This window comes from Dipteris shenzhenensis, chromosome 22, assembly GCF_047967505.1.
Source record: "Dipteris shenzhenensis isolate YYH24624 ecotype China chromosome 22, Dip_SZ_1.0, whole genome shotgun sequence".
Lineage (NCBI taxonomy): Eukaryota > Viridiplantae > Streptophyta > Polypodiopsida > Gleicheniales > Dipteridaceae > Dipteris > Dipteris shenzhenensis.
The window spans coordinates 10,855,857-10,875,694 of NC_141617.1; the positions used below are offsets into that span (position 1 = coordinate 10,855,857).

Here is a 19,838-nt window from a genome sequence, read left to right on the forward strand (position 1 = left end):
ATAAGGAGATAGATGTAGTGCAAAGAAAAATATCCGATCGGATGGGATGGGTAACTTCACTCTTGGTTTATGGCTCAAGTACATTGGTCAATTTAAAAAGTTCCAGAAATCATGCCCAGTAATGTTTTGTAGGTGCTCAATTGTCTTGAACCCCAACTAGGGGATGTTTGGAAAGTCAAGTTATTTTCTTTGAACTTTGATGCGGCGGAGAAGGTTATCACTCTTGAAAAGATTAAGTGCATTGCCCTTGCACCATTGAAATTGGAGAAGAAAATTCAGTACCTGTCTTTGTTGGAGGCTAGCACAATCATGCGGAATATGTATCACATGCCTCCTTCAGATATTCCATACCGAGCGTAAGCCAATTAAGTCCTCTTTTTTTGTGCTATTGTTTCTGCAATCATAATATTAGTTCTTGTGTTTTGTTATTCCAATGCGATGGCATATTGCTATTACAGGTGGCTGGCCTGAGAAATTTTCTTCGAGAAGATTGAAACTCATGCCATTGGTATGCTTGAGGAGCTTAAAAGCATTGGGCGGTTGTTTGCCCTACCTTCTGAGTACGGTCTTGGTCAGTATTTTGATGACATCAAATTGGAGGGAAGAAAGTGTATGTTTACCTCTTTGAAAATTAGAGAGTGTAGTGAACTCAGTGGTGTTGGGAAGGGGAAGGTAGCTACCAAGATGACAGAACTAGATCAGGCAGCTCACCGAGTCGTCTTTAGGTGAACACTTTGTCGATTCTTCCAACATGTATTCTTTTCCATTCAGTGTTTGCCTCATAATTCTAACCACTGTTACCATTGGAAATGGCTTAGATATCTCACATGTTTGAAGAATGAGGGCAAGATCGATGAGCTTCCGAGACATTGCAAGGGTTGGACAGAGATGGCCGATCCAACTACGTGTATGTATCCTAAGTCCATGCATGGACACTCACAGTGGAAGCTTGTTAATTGCCCTTGGTGGTTAGATTTTTCAGGTGGTAATGTGCTTACACGAGAGCTTGATTTGTACAAGCAATATTCTACAACAAAAAAGACCATAGAAATAAGCAAGGATTAGGATAATCTAAGAAGAACAACACGAAAAATAGAGAAGAAAGACTCCAAGGAAGGTTGGCTTATTTGGTGTGTTTGAAACATGCTACAGGGGGGTAGGGTCAGTCAAAGTAGTTGTAAATCAAAAGTATTTTGAGCTCGTTTGCCCTTTTTTTCTTGACAAACAAGGATGTGGAGAGGACACCATCTCCACCGCTAACGGAGCCTTCTATTGATGTTGGTGATGGGATAGATGGTATTATTTCAATTCCATCAATCTTTGAGTTTTTTTATTTGAAGTGCATAAGACTTGGGATGAGCTTCTTGCATATATTCAACAATGGATTGTTTTTGTCAACAGAAAAAAAGATAGTGAAAGTTGTCACTCCATTTATCTTCTGTCCACCACTATTGCTAGAACATGCTATGCGTTGTGGAGGGTTAGCTACGTATGGATGCTCTGTGGGAGACTACATTTTGATGGGCCAAGACTTTGCATGTGCTAGGAAAAATGATATGTATGCTAAGATCCATGAGTTCTTTTTGTCCGCACGTGACCCTTCTATGGAATACAAGAAAAAGGGGAGAAAAGTTAAATGGGCAGCAGATTTTATTTTCCTAGACTTTCCCACAGGACAGAACTTGGGTGTCAGTAATCCATTATCTTCTTGGAATATTCTTTCTGAGGACCATGTGAAGTATGGTTTGGTCACAGCCGCAGCCACCATAGGAGATAATGGATGGCTTGCCATGCAATGTCCCATTGCAGGTAGTGTGAGATGTTAGTAGGATTCTTGATATATATATGTGCATTTGTTAAGCTTTCTACTATGATTTGAACTAATGCAACGAATTTCCAGGCCCTTGCTTGACATGGATGGAGAATAATGTCAAAGTCGAAGACCTTCAGATAGCAAGAAGAGTGATGGTGTTGGACAAGAATGAGTACGGCTTCGTTAAACAATCAGGGGAGGACATGCCGGTATATGCTTCATCTACTTTTTGGAAAGCCTTGCGCAATTGGAAAAGTGAACAATGAAGCTGATTTAAGTATTTTTATGTAGATTCGTACTTCCATGCTGGTATTTGCATGTCGCAATGGAGCCTCCACACCCATTTTCAAGGCCAAGAGCCGTTCTCTGTTTGATATGCATGGGGTGCGAGTGAGCGATGACATGTGGACCCACTACATGCCTCAAACAGAGCGGACTCGTGGTGCCTGATCTTCCAACTCGCAGCTTGAGGGTGCTAGGGGTGCTCTCGAGCACTCCTTAGGATTTGTCTCTATGATTTTGGCTTTGCTATGTGTGCCAAGAGGTCTGGTTCTAGAGATGGGATGTGGCACAGGCCCTCTCATGAGGGCATGCCAGGCTAGTGGAAGATGTTATTCATTTGATGTGGATACAATCATGGTGGATACATATGTGCTGCCACTAGTGCAGGCATCCCTAGCAAAGAGGCCTCATAGGGATGACAAGGATATGGGGGAGGATGAATATTCTTCAAATCCCACTTATAATCCCTTTGATGACTAGTGAGACACTTTGCTTTCCTATTGTCATGCTTTACATTGGCTAGTGGCACACTTTTTATATTTTGTGCTTGAAAAGTACATTTTCAGAGAAGATTGTCATCCTTGAAGTTGGACTTTTGATTTTCGTTGGCATGGTGGAATGGTTGACTTGTCTTCGTTATCTTGTTACTCTGTGGTCAATGTTATGCAGTTCCAACTTACTCTCTATTAATTTTGACCCTGTAGTGCTTTGCCTACATATGCGGAAGGAATGGCTAGAGCCATGGCGAAGGACAAGTGGTTTGATCAACTTGGAACACAATGTTCACGCATTTGTAGCCCTTTTGTAGATGATGAGTGTGAAGATAGTCGTTGAAGTGTCTTGTGAATCTTTGTGCCTTTTGGAGTATTAAGTATATTGTAGGCCCCAAAGCCATATTAGCATTGCATAATGTAAAATGACATGGATTGAATGAAAGAATAAATTTATATTGTATTAAAAGCTACTCTTCATTTTGTGTTAAAGAGTATGTTGCTATCTTGGACTCCATTGGGAAACCCGCACTATAGAACACCATGGAGTTATAAACCCCAAATGCATATTGAGCCATTTGAGTGCATGGAAATAACCACTTGTCATGCTATGTTATGTCATTGAGATTTCTTGATGGAATCATGAGGTGGACATGATTCCAGCAAGAAATCTCAATGATACCACATAGCATGACAAGTGGTTATTTCCATGCACTCAAAAAGGAAATAACGAAAAAGGAGAGGAGTCGTCATGAGGTGGACATGATTTCTCTCCTTTTTCGTTATTTCCTTTTTGAGTGCATGGAAATAACCACTTGTCATGCTATGTGGTATCATTGAGATTTCTTGCTGGAATCATGGGGTGCTCATGATTCCAGCAAGAAATCTCAATGATACCACATAGCATGACAAGTGGTTATTTCCATGCACTCAAATGGCTCAATATGCATTTGGGGATTATAACTCCATGGTGTTCTATAGTGCGGGTTTCCCAATGGAGTCCAAGATAGCAACATACTCTTTAACACAAAATGAAGAGTAGCTTTTAATACAATATAAATCCATTCTTTCATTCAATCCATGTCATTTTACATTATGCAATGCTAATATGGCTTTGGGGCCTACAATATACTTAATACTCCAAAAGGCACAAAGATTCACAAAACACTTCAACCAGTATCTTCACACTCATCATCTACAAAAGGACTACAAATGCATGAACATTGTGTTCCAAGTTGATCAAACCGCTTGTCCTTCACCATGGCTCTAGCCATTCCTTCAGCATATGTAGGCAAAGCACTACAGGGTCAAAATTAATAGAGAGTAAGTTGGAACTGCATAACATTGACCACAGAGTAACAAGATAACGAAGACAAGTCAACCATTCCACCATGCCAACGAAAATCAAAAGTCCAACTTCAAGGATGACAATCTTCTCTGAAAATGTACTTTTCAAGCATAAAATATAAAAAGTGTGCCACTAGCCAATATAAACATGACAATAGGAAAGCAAAGTGTCTCACTAGTCATCAAAGGGATTATAAGTGGGATTTGAAGAATATTCATCCTCCCCCATATCCTTGTCATCCCTATGAGGCCTCTTTGCTAGGGATGCCTGCACTAGTGGCAGCACATATGTATCCACCATGATTGTATCCACATCAAATGAATAACAACATCTTCCACTAGCCTGGCATGCCCTCATGAGAGGGCCTGTGCCACATTCCATCTCTAGAACCAGACCTCTTGGCACACATAGCAAAGCCAAAATCATAGAGACAAATCCTAAGGAGCACTCCTAGCACCCTCAAGCTGCGAGCTGGAAAATCAGGCACCACGAGTCCGCTCTGTTTGAGGCATGTAGTGGGTCCACATGTCATCGCTCACTCGCACCCCATGCATATCAAACAGAGAATGGCTCTCGGCCTTGAAAATGGGTGTGGAGGCTCCATTGCAACATGCAAATGCCAGCATGGAAGTACGAATCTACAAAAAAAACTTAAATCAGCTTCATTGTTCACTTTTCCAATTGCGAAAAGCTTTCCAAAAAGTAGATGAAGCATATACCGGCATGTCCTCCCCTGATTGTTTAACGAAGCCGTACTGATTCTTGTCCAACACCATTACTCTTCTTGCTATCTGAAGGTCTTCGACTTTGACATACCTCTCCATCCATGTCAAGCAAGGGCCTGGAAATTCGTTGCATTAGTTCAAATCATAGTAGAAAGCTTAACAAATGCACATATATATATCAAGAATCCTACTAATATCTCACACCACCTGCAATGGGACAAAGCATGGCAAGCCATCCATTGTCTCCTATGGTGGCTGCGGCTGTGGCTAAACCATACTTCACATGGTCCTTAGAAAGAATATTCCAAGAAGGTAATGGATTACTGACACCCAAGTTCTGTCCTGTGGGAAAGTCTACGAAAATAAAATCTGCTGCCCATTTAACTTTTCTCCCCTTTTTCTTGTATTCCATAGAAGGGTCACGTGCGGACAAAAAGAATTCATGGATCTTAGCATACATATCATTTTTCCTAGCACATGCAAAGTCCTGACCCATCAAAATGTAGTCTCCCACAGAGCATCCATACGTAGCTAACCCTCCACAACGCATAGCATGTTCTAGCGATAGTGGTGGACAGAAGATAAATCGAGTGACAACTTTCACTATCTTTTTTCCTGTTGACAAAAACAATCCATTGCTGAACATATGCAAGAAGCTCATCCCAAGTCTTATGCACTTCAAATAAAAAAACTCAAAGATTGATGGAATTGAAATAATACCATCTATCCCATCACCAACATCAATAGAAGGCTCCGTTAGCGGTGGAGATGGTGTCCTCTCCACATCCTTGTCTGTCAAGAAAAAAAGTGCAAACGAGCTCAAAATACTTTTGATTTACAACTACTTTGACTGACCCTACCCCCCTATAGCATGTTTCAAACACACCAAATAAACCAACCTTCCTTGCAGTCTTTCTTCTCTATTTTTCGTGTTGTTCTTCTTAGATTATCCTGATCCTTGCTTATTTCTATGGTCTTTTTTGTTGTAGAATATTGCTTGTACAAATCAAGCTCTCATGTAAGCATATTACCACCTGAAAAATCTAACCACCAAGGGCAATTGACAAGCTCTCACTTGAGTGTCCATGCATGGACTTAGGATACATACAAGTAGTTGGATTGGCCATCTCTGTCCAACCCTTGCAATGTCTCGGAAGCTCATCGATCTTGCCCTCATTCTTCAAACATGTGAGATATCTGAGCCATTCCCAATGGTAACAGTGGTTAGAATTATGAGGCAAACAATGAATGGAAAAGAATACATGTTGGAAGAATCGACAAAGTGTTTATCTAAAGACGACCCGGTGAGCTGCCTGATCCAGTTCTGTCATCTTGGTAGCTACCTTCCCCTTCCCAACACCACTGAGTTTACTACACTCTCTAATTTTCAAAGAGATAAACATACACTTTCTTCCCTCCAATTTCATGTCGTCAAAATACTGACCAAGACCGTACTCAGAAGATAGGGCAAACAGTCGCCCAATGCTTTTAAGCTCCTCAAGCAGACCAATGACATGAGTTTCAATCTTCTCCAATAAAATTTCTCGGGCCAGCCACCTGTAATAGCAATATGCCATCGCATTGGAATAACAAAACACAAGAAGTAATATTATGATTGCCGAAACAATAGCACAAAAAAAGAGGACTTAATTGGCTTACGCTCGGTATGGAATATCTGAAGGAGGCATGTGATACATATTCCGCATGATTGTGCTAGCCTCCAACAAAGACAGGTACTGAATTTTCTTCTCCAATTTCAATGGTGCAAGGGCAATGCACTTGATCTTTTCAAGAGTGATAACCTTCTCCGCCGCATCAAAGTTCAAAGAAAATAGCTTGGCTTTCCAAACATCCCCTAGTTGGGGTTCAAGACAATTAAGCACCTACAAAACATTACTGGGCATGATTTCTGGAACTTTTTAAATTGACCAATGTACTTGAGCCATAAACCAAGAGTGTACCCGTCCCATCCGATCGGATATTTTTCTTTGCACTGCATCTATCTCCTTATTCTCTGCCGCTGCTCTCTTCTCTACTGGAACTACAGATTTGATCCTCTCTAGAGCTCTCTTGACATGAGTGTTAAATTCAATCTGCAAGACATAATGAAAGCAACCAAAATGCACCTTTTAGCATTGACAGACAATCAATGAGGCTTTTCATAACAATAAAATCTTAGGGTGGATAAAAATATTAGTATCACCTAGAATACAACCCCTGCCAAATACCCTCTGCTCAAAGGGTACCAACCAGCATTCCCCTTAACCTCCTTGGTTTTGGCATTGTTAATTGCCTTGTAGGAGTTCATGAAAGCTTGGGCATCGCACTCACAAATGTTGTTGGCATTCATGAGTACATCCCTCAAGCTAGGCTTGATCATAGCATGCTCATTCAATCTACAAAGAAAAAATTTATGAGTTCTTCTACCCAAAATTGAATGCAGACTAGAAAAAAACAGTACTATTAAACAAATCTTACGAGTTCATGCGTTGCAAACTTGGCAAAAGAGAAATTTCAGTTGTCTTTCGTGGGTCAATCAAGGTGCACATCACCCTAATATGCCGTGCTTTGGTCTCTCTATATGATTCCTCAATCACAGCCATCCAAGCCATGGTTCTATGGTTTCCTTCCGAGACATAGAACATCTTGTTAGATAGGTATAGCGAATCAGGCTTTAATGCAAGTTCCTTCTCGAATACTTCTTCAACTTCTCGCCACATCGGTGACCAAGTTTGCCTGATCTCTGATGTAACTTCTGTCTCCTCTCCACTCCCAGTGCAAATAGAAACTATAAATGCACCCTTCTCAGGGAGAGATCCCTCATACTAGAAAGCACTCTTAAGTGCAGCCACATCACTTCTCAAACCCCTAACCCTAGCATATGTAAAAAGTCTACACAAGGGCAACCTAGGACACTCATCTGAACTGAGGATCCTGCATCTTGAAATAACATCACCCCCACTAACAAGATCCAAGGAAATATCTTTCACCACTGAGTCCATCTCATCATCCACAACATCTGCATCATGCACATCAATAGTCGTGTCTTCTGTGCTAGCAGGAACATCCATCTCTAATTTATCCCCACCTTGATCTCCCGCCTCGAGTTCCTCTTGAACCTTTCTGGTCCTCTTTTCCCCTTTTTTTTAAGCAGGTGTTCGGGATTTCTCTTTGCCCCTCCCTCTCGTCTTGGTAGGGCTCACACTTTCTCCTGTTTCCATCTGCATACACGAAGCTCGGTTATGTTAGTCACATAGTATAATAAGACGGGTATACGAGTAACATCTCATAGTAACATCCATGTTAATTCGTAAGTACACTAACTATATGTGAGTAAAGTAAGTAGACTACTGACTAGTCACTATTTTGTCATTGTGGATTTGTTAGTATTGCGACATCTAACACTAGTCTGATATATCATAACTACATATGTAAGTATAACTAGTTAATATACTTGTTATAGTCCACTAACATATACGTAACCACTAGAATATACTTACATCTAAGAAATATACAAACATACAACTAACATATACACAACTCAGACTAGTTAATAGACTAGTAATTGTTTACTAGCATATAAGTAGTTGTAGCTATAATGTACTAAATGCTTCACCAAACCTGTGGGGGACAGGTAATCTACCTTTAAAATGTATAGTTGTCCTTGCCTTATTATTGGCTGCAATTAACAAGTAAACCTCAAGGTCCAATCTGCAAATTGGAGATTGCATCAACTTGCAGCCTTGCCCAAAAGGAGGAATTGGTGGTTCTATGCGCGTATGTGTTTTTGTGTGTGTGTGTTAGAGAGAGAGAGAGAGAGAGAGGCCTTAGGGGACTATGAGACAAGGTGCAATCAAAGTAGTATCTCATCCAAGCCACTATGGCCTGATGCAAGGCGCTATAGGCCTTGCTAAGTGCTATACTAAGAAACTCAAGAACTAGAACTCAAAGCTCAGAAATTAGAGAAAGTAGGAGATGTGATCAACGATGATCCTGGTGCCAAGGCAGTCCTTCGATGGGATATGAAGACATCTCCTATCTGTCTTTGGCGGGGTCGTCTCTCACTGTGGTGGGGGTGGTGGCCTTTGCAATCTCTGCATCTAATGGGCCACATCTAGAATTTGACGGTTTCAATTGAATAGAGCCAAGATCTGGTCAATCTCTGCCATGTACGTGGTCTTTGTGGCTCTGGTTTCACAACTCCTAGTTACCTCTTCCTACTTCTTTCTTTCAAGGTATTTTTGTCTCCCATAGATCAGTATAGGGCCGCTTCTGTAGAAAGCCATAAATCAGTATGGGGTCGCTTACCGTATCTTATTCAGGACTTTCTACTTCACTAGCCCAATGGCAATATCTCTTTCTGTGAGTCGCTTTGCATCTATCTCAGTAATCATGATATTAAACATGTTGGGATTATTATTATTATTTTTAAATGTTGGGATTTCAGCTATCAACTTGAGAGCCCCATGAAATGGGGCAAAGCATGCTCCCAGGGGGCCGCGATATCGCGGCTCCCTGGGAGCATGCTTTGCCCCATTTCATGGGCTACTGGGCTGCTCATGAGAGCCCCATGAAATAGGGCAAAGCATGCTCCCAGGGGGCCGCGATATCCACTGATAGATCGTCTATTAGAAATACTACCAGCCCAATCAGCATCAGTGTATCCATGCAACTGTATCTGATCCCAATCTCATAAAATAGTCCATACTACAATGTGGACTTCACATACCTGAGTATGCGTCTAGCCGCATCCAAATGCGGTTTCCTTGGAGCCTGCATAAACTTACTTACCAATCCAACAGCATAGCTCAAATCTGGCTTGGTAATAGTCATATAAATCAAACTTCCTACCATGCGTCTGTACATAGTAGGGTCTTCCAGAAGCTCACCTGCATCTGCGCTCAGCTTCACATTCTACTCCAAAGGAACGGAAATAGGCTTACAGCCTGTCATCCCATATTTGGACAGCATGTCCAATCCATACTGCCTCTGCAAGAGCTGTATCCCACTTGGTGATCTAATCACCTAAATGCCCAAGAAATAACGCAGCTCTCCCAAATCCTTCATCTCAAACTTTTGCTTTAATAGCATTTTCACGTGAAGGATATCTTCATCACTATCACCTGTGATGATCAAATCATCAACATAAATGACAAGCAGCATAATACCTTTCTCTGTTTTTCTCACATAAAGTGAGAAATCTGCCTTGGAAATCTGAAAGCCAATAGTGACAAGATACTGTCCTATCTTGTCAGACCATGCTCTAGGTGCTTGCTTCAAGCCATACAAGACTTTCTTCAACGTGCAAACAAACTCAAGATGAACAGCATGAACATAACCTAGTGGCTGCTCCATAAACACCTCTTCTTGCAAATCACCATGCAAGAAGGCATCCTTTACATCGATCGCGGCCCTTGGAAGCATGCTTTGCCCCATTTCATGGGGCTCTCAAGACCATGAAATAGGGCAGCCCAGCAACCCATGAAATGGGGCAAAGCATGCTCCAAGGGGGCCGCGATATTGCGGCCCCCTTGGAGCATGCTTTGCCCCATCTCATGGGGCTGCTGCGCTGCTCATCATGAGAGCCCCATGAGATGGGGCAAAGCATGCTCCCAGGGGGCCCCGATATCGCGGCCCGGCCCCCTGGGAGCATGCTTTGTCCCATCTCATGGGGCTCTCATGATGAGCAGCCCAGCAGCCCCATGAGATGGGGCAAAGCATGCTCCCACGGGGCCGCGATATATGGGGCTCTCATGAACAGCCCAGTAGCCCATGAGATGGGGCAAAGTATGCTCCCAGGGGGCCGGGCCGCAATATCATGGCCCCCTACGAGCATGCTTTGCCCCATCTCATGGGGCTGTCATGATGAGCAGCCCAGCAGCCCCATGAGATGGGGCAAAGCATGCTCCCAGGGGGCCACGATATCGCGGCCCCCTGGGAGCATGCTTTGCCCCATTTCATGGGGCTCTCATGAGCAGCCCATGGGGCTTTCAAGAGCATGCTTTGCCCCATTTAATGGGCTGCTGGGATGCTCTTGAGAGCCCCATGAAATGGGGCAAAGCATGCTCCCAGGGGCCCGCGATATCGTGGTCCCCTGGGAGCATGCTTTGCCTCATTTCATGGGCTGCTGGGCTGCTCATGAGAGCCCCCATGGGGCAAAGCATGCTCCCAGGGGGCCGCGATATCGCGGCCCCCTGGGAGCATGCTTTGCCCCATTTCATGGGCTGCTGGGCTGCTCATGAGAGCCCCACGAGGCCTGCTCTTGAAAGCCCCATGAAATGGGGCAAAGCATGCTCCCAGGGGGCCGTGATATCGTGGCCCCCTGGGAGCATGCTTTGCCCCATTTCATGGGCTGCTGGGCTGCTCATGAGAGCCCCATGAAATGGGGCAAAGCATCCTCCCAGGGGACCGCGATATCGCGGTCCCCTGGGAGGATGCTTTGCCCCATTTCATGGGGCTCTCATGAGCAGCCCATGGGACTTTCAAGAGCATGCTTTGCCCCATTTTATGGGCTGCTGGTATGCTCTTGAGAGCCCCATGAAATGGGGCAAAGCATGCTCCCAGGGGGCCGCAATATCGTGGTCCCCTGGGAGCATGCTTTGCCCCATTTCATGGGGCTCTCATGAGCAGCCCATGGGGCTTTCAAGAGCATGCTTTGCCCCATTTTATGGGCTGCTGGTATGCTCTTGAGAGCCCCATGAAATGGGGCAAAGCATGCTCCCAGGGGGCCGCGATATGGTGGTCCCCTGGGAGCATGCTTTGCCCCATTTCATGGGCTCTCAAGAGCAGCCCTCTGGGACTCTCAAGAGGAGCTCTCAAGAGCAGCCTACTGTTCAAGAGCAGTCCCCTGGGAGCATGCTTTGCCCCATTTCATGGGGCTCTCAAGAGCAGCCCACTGTTCAAGAGCAGCCTCTTGGGAGCATGCTTTGCCCCATTTCATGGGGCCCTCATGAGCAGCCCACTTTGATTCTGCTTTGCCACATTTCGAAAAGAGCTTGATGAACCCTGAATTTGTGTCTTTTGAGAAGGAGACTGCATCCCACCGCTGCCATGTTAATCAACTCCTAGCCCATGACATCCCAAAACTCTCTGAAGAATTCCATGGTCATACCATCTCAAAGCATCAAAGGATAAAGGAAGGGGAGCCATGTTTGCCTCAAATCAAGGTAACCTCAAAGCCTAAAAGGATAAAGGAAGGGAGAAGCGCTTTAGGCCTTTGGTAGCCCCTTGATTTGGGCCAAACATGACTCCCAAGAGGCCGCGATATCGCGGCCTCCTAGGCGCCATGTTTGCCTAAAATCAAGGGGCTCTCACAGCCTCCTTGCTTCAAGATTAGGAATTGAAGGCCGCTGATGGAGAGGGGAATGGGGATGCACGGCGAATGAAGAGACGGTATAGCTAGAGAAGGCAGAGAGCAATCGAGCGAGTTGCCAGAGAGAGGCAGCCAGCAATCAAAGCGAGCTGCCACAGCTGAGAGCCAGAACGATCAACGCAAGGCTTACAACGTGATAATAGAAATGCAGGTCGCAACAAAGGCATAGCTTGCGAGTTAGAATGTTTGCTCAAGAAATTCGTCTTGAAAATTTTTGAAACGTTTTTGCATTCCAGCATTCCAACATTCGAGAGTTCAATAATGAGAAGCGTACCTGAAGCTCGTCGACCTGAAGCTTCTCTTAATAATCTTCTCTGAATAGCTCGTCTGAGTAGCTCGTCGACTTGATGCTTCCCAACCGCACACTTGGAGGAGTCAGGAGTCAGAGACTTCTATTGCAGGAGCAGCAAGGCGCTAGCCCTCTATTGCCTGCATCCCGAGTTCGGAATAGCAGCAGGAGCCCGACAGGCTTGGCCACTGTGAGAGCATTTCGGAGCGCCTGGAAAGTTGAAAGGACTGAAATTGCGGCTTATTACTGAACACCAAGAAGAAGACGATGATGAAGATGATGAAGAGGACGAGGCTGAAATGCGAGGAGAACAACAATAGACCTGCTGAGAAGCTCGTTAACCTGATGAGAAGCACAAGGTCTCCCTATTTCTCTGCCCCCGCTTCACATGTGAACAGAGTTGATTGCAAGCCTGCATGTTTGTAGCCGCACAAACTGTGAATTTTGATGTTATCGTCGTTGAGATACAACAAGGGATTTCCAAATGGAAGGATGCAGACCACAGATTCTATAGCCTTAACTTACCGAAGTTATGGCATCGTGTCACGAATATCATGAGTGGAGAGTCGCGCGAACGTCGAAAAATCCTGACTCCTTTCCTCCTGTTATCTTGGCTCGACACTCGAGAGTCCAGACCCCGAAGGTTGAGTTCAAACTTCAAAGGTTGAGTTCAAACTTCAAAGGTTGAGTTTTACGTTTTTATTGGAGACTTTCTGCATAAGGCCAAAATTTAATTAAAATATGAAAAGATTTACTAAAATTTGCAAGACAAGTCTTTGAGATAAATTCAAACCTTGAAGTTTCATTCTACATGGGAGTCCCACTGCCCACTTAGAGGACCACTCACTCCCAGTGGTGGACTATTGGGCTAGAGTATTCCATCATTGGATTGGAGGAAGCCAACCCAATGGCAGTGAGCCTTCACTTTAGAGTCAGTATTGGAGCGACGCCTCAGGTGGTCATGGCCAAGTTGCAAGGTTTAGCGCCACGTGGGTGTGGAGAGAGGTGTGCATCTTACATTGCGCGGGGGCGAGCGCATGTAATGTAATGGGTCCTAGCCAAGGATGCGCGATACACAGCCAAGGATGCGCGATGGCGAAAAAGGTGGAGGAGGTGGACGTAGGTGATGGTTAGGAGGAGGGGAAGGAGGTGTAGGAGGGGAGAGAGGTGTCCAAAGATGATGGGATTGGGTTTAGGGAACTAGCACTATCTGGTTAGTTTTGAATGGTTGAATTTGTTGACACCTCACTTGTCGTCATTTAGGCTACTGCCACCTTGTGAGCATCAAAGACTTGTCACCTTGTCTTGAAGGGTCTACTATGTTTGGAATGGACCAAAAGAATGATGGTCATGCTTGGACATTGTACTCTATTAGCTCGCAAGAGTCATTCAAGGGGATGGTTAGAATAAGTAGGTGTACAGGCTACTTGAGGTGTTGCAATTTGGATTGTCCATATATGGAACGGACCGGTCTCTACAATGAGACACAATGGAGGGGAAAACTAGGAAAAATATGTCCTGTGGGTCCATTTGGAAGGGAATGTGGTTCCTTGCTTTGCATTCATTGTTGTCAGATTTCTATCTGTGTTTCGCAATGTAAAGCTTATATATACTACTGCATTCCACATGATCGTGAACATACTACAAGATGTGCCATTCATGTGGGAGTACATGAGCATCCAATTGGTGAGGGAAGTAGTCGAGGTAAATGGAGAAAAGTGGATGAAATGGTATCTGACCGTGCTAGAAAGAACCCTGCACTCTCTTGCAAAAATATCGAGGTGGATGTTGCCAAAGATATTGTTATGGAAATGATGCTTGGTGGCAAAGAGGAAGCCATAGAGGAGATGGATGAAGCTGGCTTCCATGAAGTTCTTCACACAATAACACCATTGTCACAAAGGAGGAGGCTTCAAAGAGCTGTGCAATCATCTAGACATGGATCAGAACGATTCGATTGTGGCTTGGATTCACTGTTGGAGTTGAAACGTCGATGTAGATACCCTTTTTTGCAAAGTGTCCTTTTCCCAGGACAACTATCAGCTAATCAACAACCTCATGTCTTTAAGATGTCAACTATTGGTCCAGGTTCTGTGGACTTGACTTGGTGAATAGGATGAGGCCAAGTGGTAACTTGGGTTTTCAATGGTTGCACTTTGACCATGTTCATCGGGTGAAAGGATGGTCCACCATGGGTGCCCATGTGTATGACCCTTTCATCAGGGAGCTTTTCACCATTGCATTATGTGAATTTAAGCTTGAAGATGCTGGTGCACAAGTAAAGTTCTGGCAACTTATGAATGAGTAAATGTCGAAGAATGGATTCCCTTTGCTTGAATTCAGAGGGTTCATGGCAGATGGTGGGATGCGTCAATTTTACGAGCAAAAATCTATGAGCAAGTTTATACGAGCGTGTTTTTCAAGAGATTTTAAAAATAGTATTTCTTTAGGAAACATGGTTTTTGCACTTTTATTTTCATTAGAACTAGATCCCTTTATCATAAAAATATACAAACTAGTCACTCATTCATTTTTACATAACATAAATCTTCTTATTCATAGACATCCCTTTGTACCCTTGTTATTACCTTAAAAAAGTATTGAAAAATAATTCATTTAGGAAACGTCCCTCATAATCACTCTCAACATAATAATATTATACATAAATAATTACTTATTAAACACATTTATATCATATGGCAATATCTTTCAAGTGTTTTTATAGTATTAATAACAATATATTTATGGACATGTTTCTACAGAAGTTTATAGTGTAAATAAGTATTAACTTGGGCTTATATATCACTCTCATAAAATACATGTAATATTTAATACTATATATGCAAGGTTTTCCAAAATATAACCCCATAGATGTGCTCAAATAGGGTTTTCCGATCAATTTGAGTGGCTGAATGACTATATTTGGACATTGGATGTGAAAGTTATGTCACTTTTAAAAGTGCTGTCCAAGGTAGTTTCGCCAGCGAAACTACCTTGAAAGACCTTGTTCAAAGGGGTTTCGCTGGCGAAACTACCTTGATGGCTTGCTTCAATGAGTTTTCTTTGGAGAAACCCTTTCATGAAGATAGGGTGAGAGAGGTTTTTCAATGTCACCCCCTATTAAGTAAAAAGTTGTAAGAAGGATCATAAGGGAATTTTCATAGAGAAGTCTACTCTACATGTGGGTTTCTTCAAAAGCCATCCCATTATGTTCTCACCATTCCCAAAGATTCACATAAATATTCGTGTATAAAATAGGCATTCCTATAATACTTTTCATATTTCTAAGTGAAACTATGTTTTCTTCTGATCCATTTTTGTCATATTTTTGCATAGTTGGAAGCTTTTTTTTTCCTTCGCTCGGACGCTTGGAAGATTTCGCTCGGAAAATGCTCGTCCCCGCAGATGGTGCAGGAGCGAATTGGCTTGGAGTTAGAACAGTATATAATGGTGGACCAGATAATGTCATGGAAGGTAAAGAGAGAACATGTGGCTTTCACTGGGAGATGAGCATGGTAGAGCATACTAGAAGATGCATCAGGGGTCCATTTCAGGAAGAGCATAACCATTTATGTAGGAATTGGAGAAGAGCAACATCAGATAGTAGTGCAAGAATTTGTAAGGAGGCAATAAAGGAATTTTGGACACCTACTCATGTTAAGGAGGATGAGTTGTCTGCCCTTGAGACATGGTTGGAATGGTGGGATGTGCGGGTTTCCCAGTGGGGAGGTTCATTCATGCAACAACATAAGGACACTGGATTTGTGCCCTCTGTGAATTTAGCTGAGACCAAGTACTTTAGCATGAGGGCTACTCATGGGTATGCTAAATACATAAGGTTATATGAGGCCACCGCAACAGATTTGGCAATGTCTGTGCTTCAAAGTGCACACTACAAAGCTTACATGGAAGGCAAACACTTGGGAACAGGACCTGCATTGGAGAAGCTGAGGGACAATTGGCATATCTATTGTGTCAATTGGGGACATATACAAGTATATTAAGCTCTCAAGCGGCTCCGGAATGTATTTGGGGAAGCTTTGGATTATCTTTGGGAACTTATGGAAGCATATTGTATGCTCAAGTTGTTTTGGATAATGCTACTTAATTAATGTTATTTGGCCGATGCTGTTAGACTTGTTAGAAATTTATGCTTGTAGTATTAGTTAGATGCTTAAATCATATGCTTAAAGGTTTCCTGTTTCCTATCTTTAAGAAAGTATTGAATATATCAATTTAAGAAAGTATTGAATATATCATGGATTGAATTGCTCTATTGAGGACATTGCTACCTTTATTTTTTTTTGAATGCTAAGAAATAGTTTTTTCATTTTCCAAATTATAAGGGTGCCGTTTTATTTCTATGTAAGAACATATTTTATTCAAAGTCAAATGACAGTTTCGCAACATAAATATTTGCATTGAAATGTGGAAATCAATAGCCATGTTCGCTCGAATGCAGTCGCTCGAACTTTGGTAATCCTTCCCCCAAACAAGGGGAATACAAAATTGTGCAATCACAAATGCACTCGCCACTTGGAGAGACAAGGCTCCAATAGCTCGATGGATGTGCCTCCACACCCGCTATGCATACGAGGGCCATGATGACTGCACCCTCCATTACCACACCATAGCGGTGTATCAAGCTCTCAAGGAGCCAATAGTTTAAGATGCGCTCATATTGATAGGTCTGGGATCCATGGCAGACCGCCTTCCTTATCGCTTAGATATAAGGCTCTTGGGAGAGTTTCTCCAAGCCAATAACTCCAACACGAATGTGGGCATCCTTCGAGATGCGACGGGCACTCCCCACTTCTACCACCTTAACGTGGACATGGTGTGAGCCACCTTCGGCCTATCGAGGTCATTGATGACAAATATGCAGTAAAGAAGAAGATGCCCAATGCCCTTAGTCAAATCTGCTAGTACGATTGAAAAAAGAGCAAGTTGCGCATCCATTTCTCAAAGATCATCAAGCTAGAAATGGAAAAGCTAGCACGGGCCCTACAATGGTTGACCCAAGGCAGGCACACTAACCACCACCAGTCGATTGTGCCAAACATCTTGTTGAGGCTGACAGAACCCCAAGTCACTCACTGGGCTAATTACTTTTGTAATCAGATGCGGGAAGTCCTCAAAACACATAGTGAGGTCATCGGCAACCCAATGTTGTACATGCCCATCCTCTATCATATGCTACAGTAGCAACTGCCTATCGGCTATGGGTTGGCCGAAAGACAGCCACGGGGCTAGTACCAACTGATCAAGAGGAAGCAAAGGTTGCACTGAAGCGAGCACGAACAGAGCCCGGTGCCACTCCAGCCAACAGTCACCCCATGCAACCTGACCAAAGTGAGTTGCTTGCCCAGTATGAGAATTGCCAACTGCAAGCGTTCGTACACTGATAGTACCGCCTCGAGCACTCAAATCCCCAAGCCAAGGGAAAAAGTGTACAATAGGAGCCCATCATGGGGGATGACATCTCGGGCAACAAGACGGTCACCATTGGCATCCACCTAGGAGCTCAAGTTATCCTGGCAACCCCCGCTGCGCCCCAGGTCTACCTCCTTCATCACCAGCTCCTCCTCCTCTCCATGGGCAAGCCTCACAAAGGCCCTACAATTTTGCAATGCGTCCCATTATCAGGCACCAAGCAGTTATAGACACATGACAGCAGAGCAGCTCTCTCGTGCCAACCAAATGGAGCAGCATTTATTCAAGGCAATGGCCCAACTCCCACAATTGGCACGAACAATTCTACAAAGATAGCAGGAACATGCCTCTCAACTCTCCTCGACTCTCCTCCAGGTACAGCTCTCCGCACGCGATAGCTACACCCTAATGGTCATCGCCCAAGCCACAGGGCAAACGGCCCTCGATCAAGCATAGGAATACCACATAAAAGCAGAGGAGCTTGAGCTATTAGTCTCACCAAGCTCAAGGATGAGCTCGTTCGCAAGAGAATCCTTGGTCCAAACACTCATGGACCAAGTCGACAAAGCAGAGTCCTGCCTCCGAAGTGCAAACAAACAATAGGCACAAGCAGAGGCACAGCAAGCAAGAACTCAGGAGGGCTATAACGGCCAGATCCAAATCTTGTAGGATCTCTTGGCACAGGAGCGAGCGCTAACTGTGTCAATGCAGGAAGAGAACGAGCGGTCGCATACCCCTAGCCACACAGAAGACTCCGGGTTGGAAAACCACGAGCAACAGGAATTTCAAATGTATAGGGAGGTCTCCCCATAGTTAGCCACCTACACACTCGCCCCACGCATTATCCCCCAAACACTCCAAATGCACTTCGATGCACTCAGTGCATAGAATATCATCTTCCACCTCAACCTCACTGCCCCACTCCCTCCTAACGCCCTCCAAACCATCCTCCACTGTAATCTCGATCATTGCCGCCCCATTCTCGCCATGTCTTATTTCTCCTTAGACCTTTAGCCATCTAGCCTCTCTCTCCTTTGCCCCTCTAACCTCCAAACCCTTGCCACTCATCTAATTTTTCTTAACTTCCAGGCATGGTGCTGCGTCATCACGGAGTCCACAAATTATCCTACGGACGATGATGTGATGCAATTAGCCAAGCCCGAGGAGCTCAGCTCGTGGTTCTACACTCTAGATAGTCTGTAGGCTGACATCAATTGGATACAAACCTACAGCCATGCCTCCGCAATACAAATGTAAGGGCATCTCACAGCTTGCCAATCCACCACCTACTATCCCCTTAGCATAATAATACTATATTAAGGGGTGCTACAAGCTCTCCAAGACTCACTTGAGTCCTTGGTTAGCAATTTTGAAACAATCCACGTGGCATACCCCGAGGAAGTTGTTGAGGAGGAGGGCCAAGAAGCTATCACAATATTTAATTCGGATGGAGCACACTGCAAGACCTTAGGAATTTCATGGATAACAATCAACATGAAGTACAACAATGGAAGGCAGAACATGGGGACAAAGAAATGAGAGCTAACGGTTAGTAAAATAGTTTTATTTATAAAAAATAATTAAACTTTTCATTTTAATAAATATAATAAATAACATATACATAATATCAATTCAAATATAATGCAGGTCTAACTAAGTACATAATTTGACAAATCACAAAAGAGGACGATATCACTACTCCAATGATGTTGAGAATAGAAGCACAAGCTATAATAGATAAGCACTGAGAAGGAATTTCAGCTTATTGCCTTGAACTTTTACACTTTGGCTACAATGTAAGCTTAGCCAAATTTCAAATAGGAAATCACGAAGAAGACAAAGAAAAAGGCACAAAAGGCCCATATTACGTATATTCTATTCTATGTATTGCTATAGAAAAACGATATATTGGACAAACTAGTAATCTTAAAAAATGGATAGCATAGCACCAAAAAAATCCTCCATTAAAAATGAAACATGATTTTAATAGGTACAAACCGTTCCACTCCAACTTCAAAACAGAACTCCTAGCCACAACAAACTTAATGAGCAAAGCAGATACACTCCAAGAGAAATTCATAAGAA

The 19,838-nt window shown here is 43.5% G+C and overlaps 1 long non-coding RNA gene across 1 annotated transcript; it reads left to right on the forward strand.

Moving 5' to 3' along the window:
• Positions 1-1,231: 1,231 nt before the first annotated feature.
• LOC147887720 (uncharacterized) lies at positions 1,232-2,263 on the forward strand. The gene is made up of 3 exons (XR_015543080.1): positions 1,232-1,296; positions 1,901-2,022; positions 2,105-2,263. It is a non-coding gene; the product is annotated as an uncharacterized LOC147887720 (long non-coding RNA).
• Positions 2,264-19,838: the final 17,575 nt, after the last annotated feature.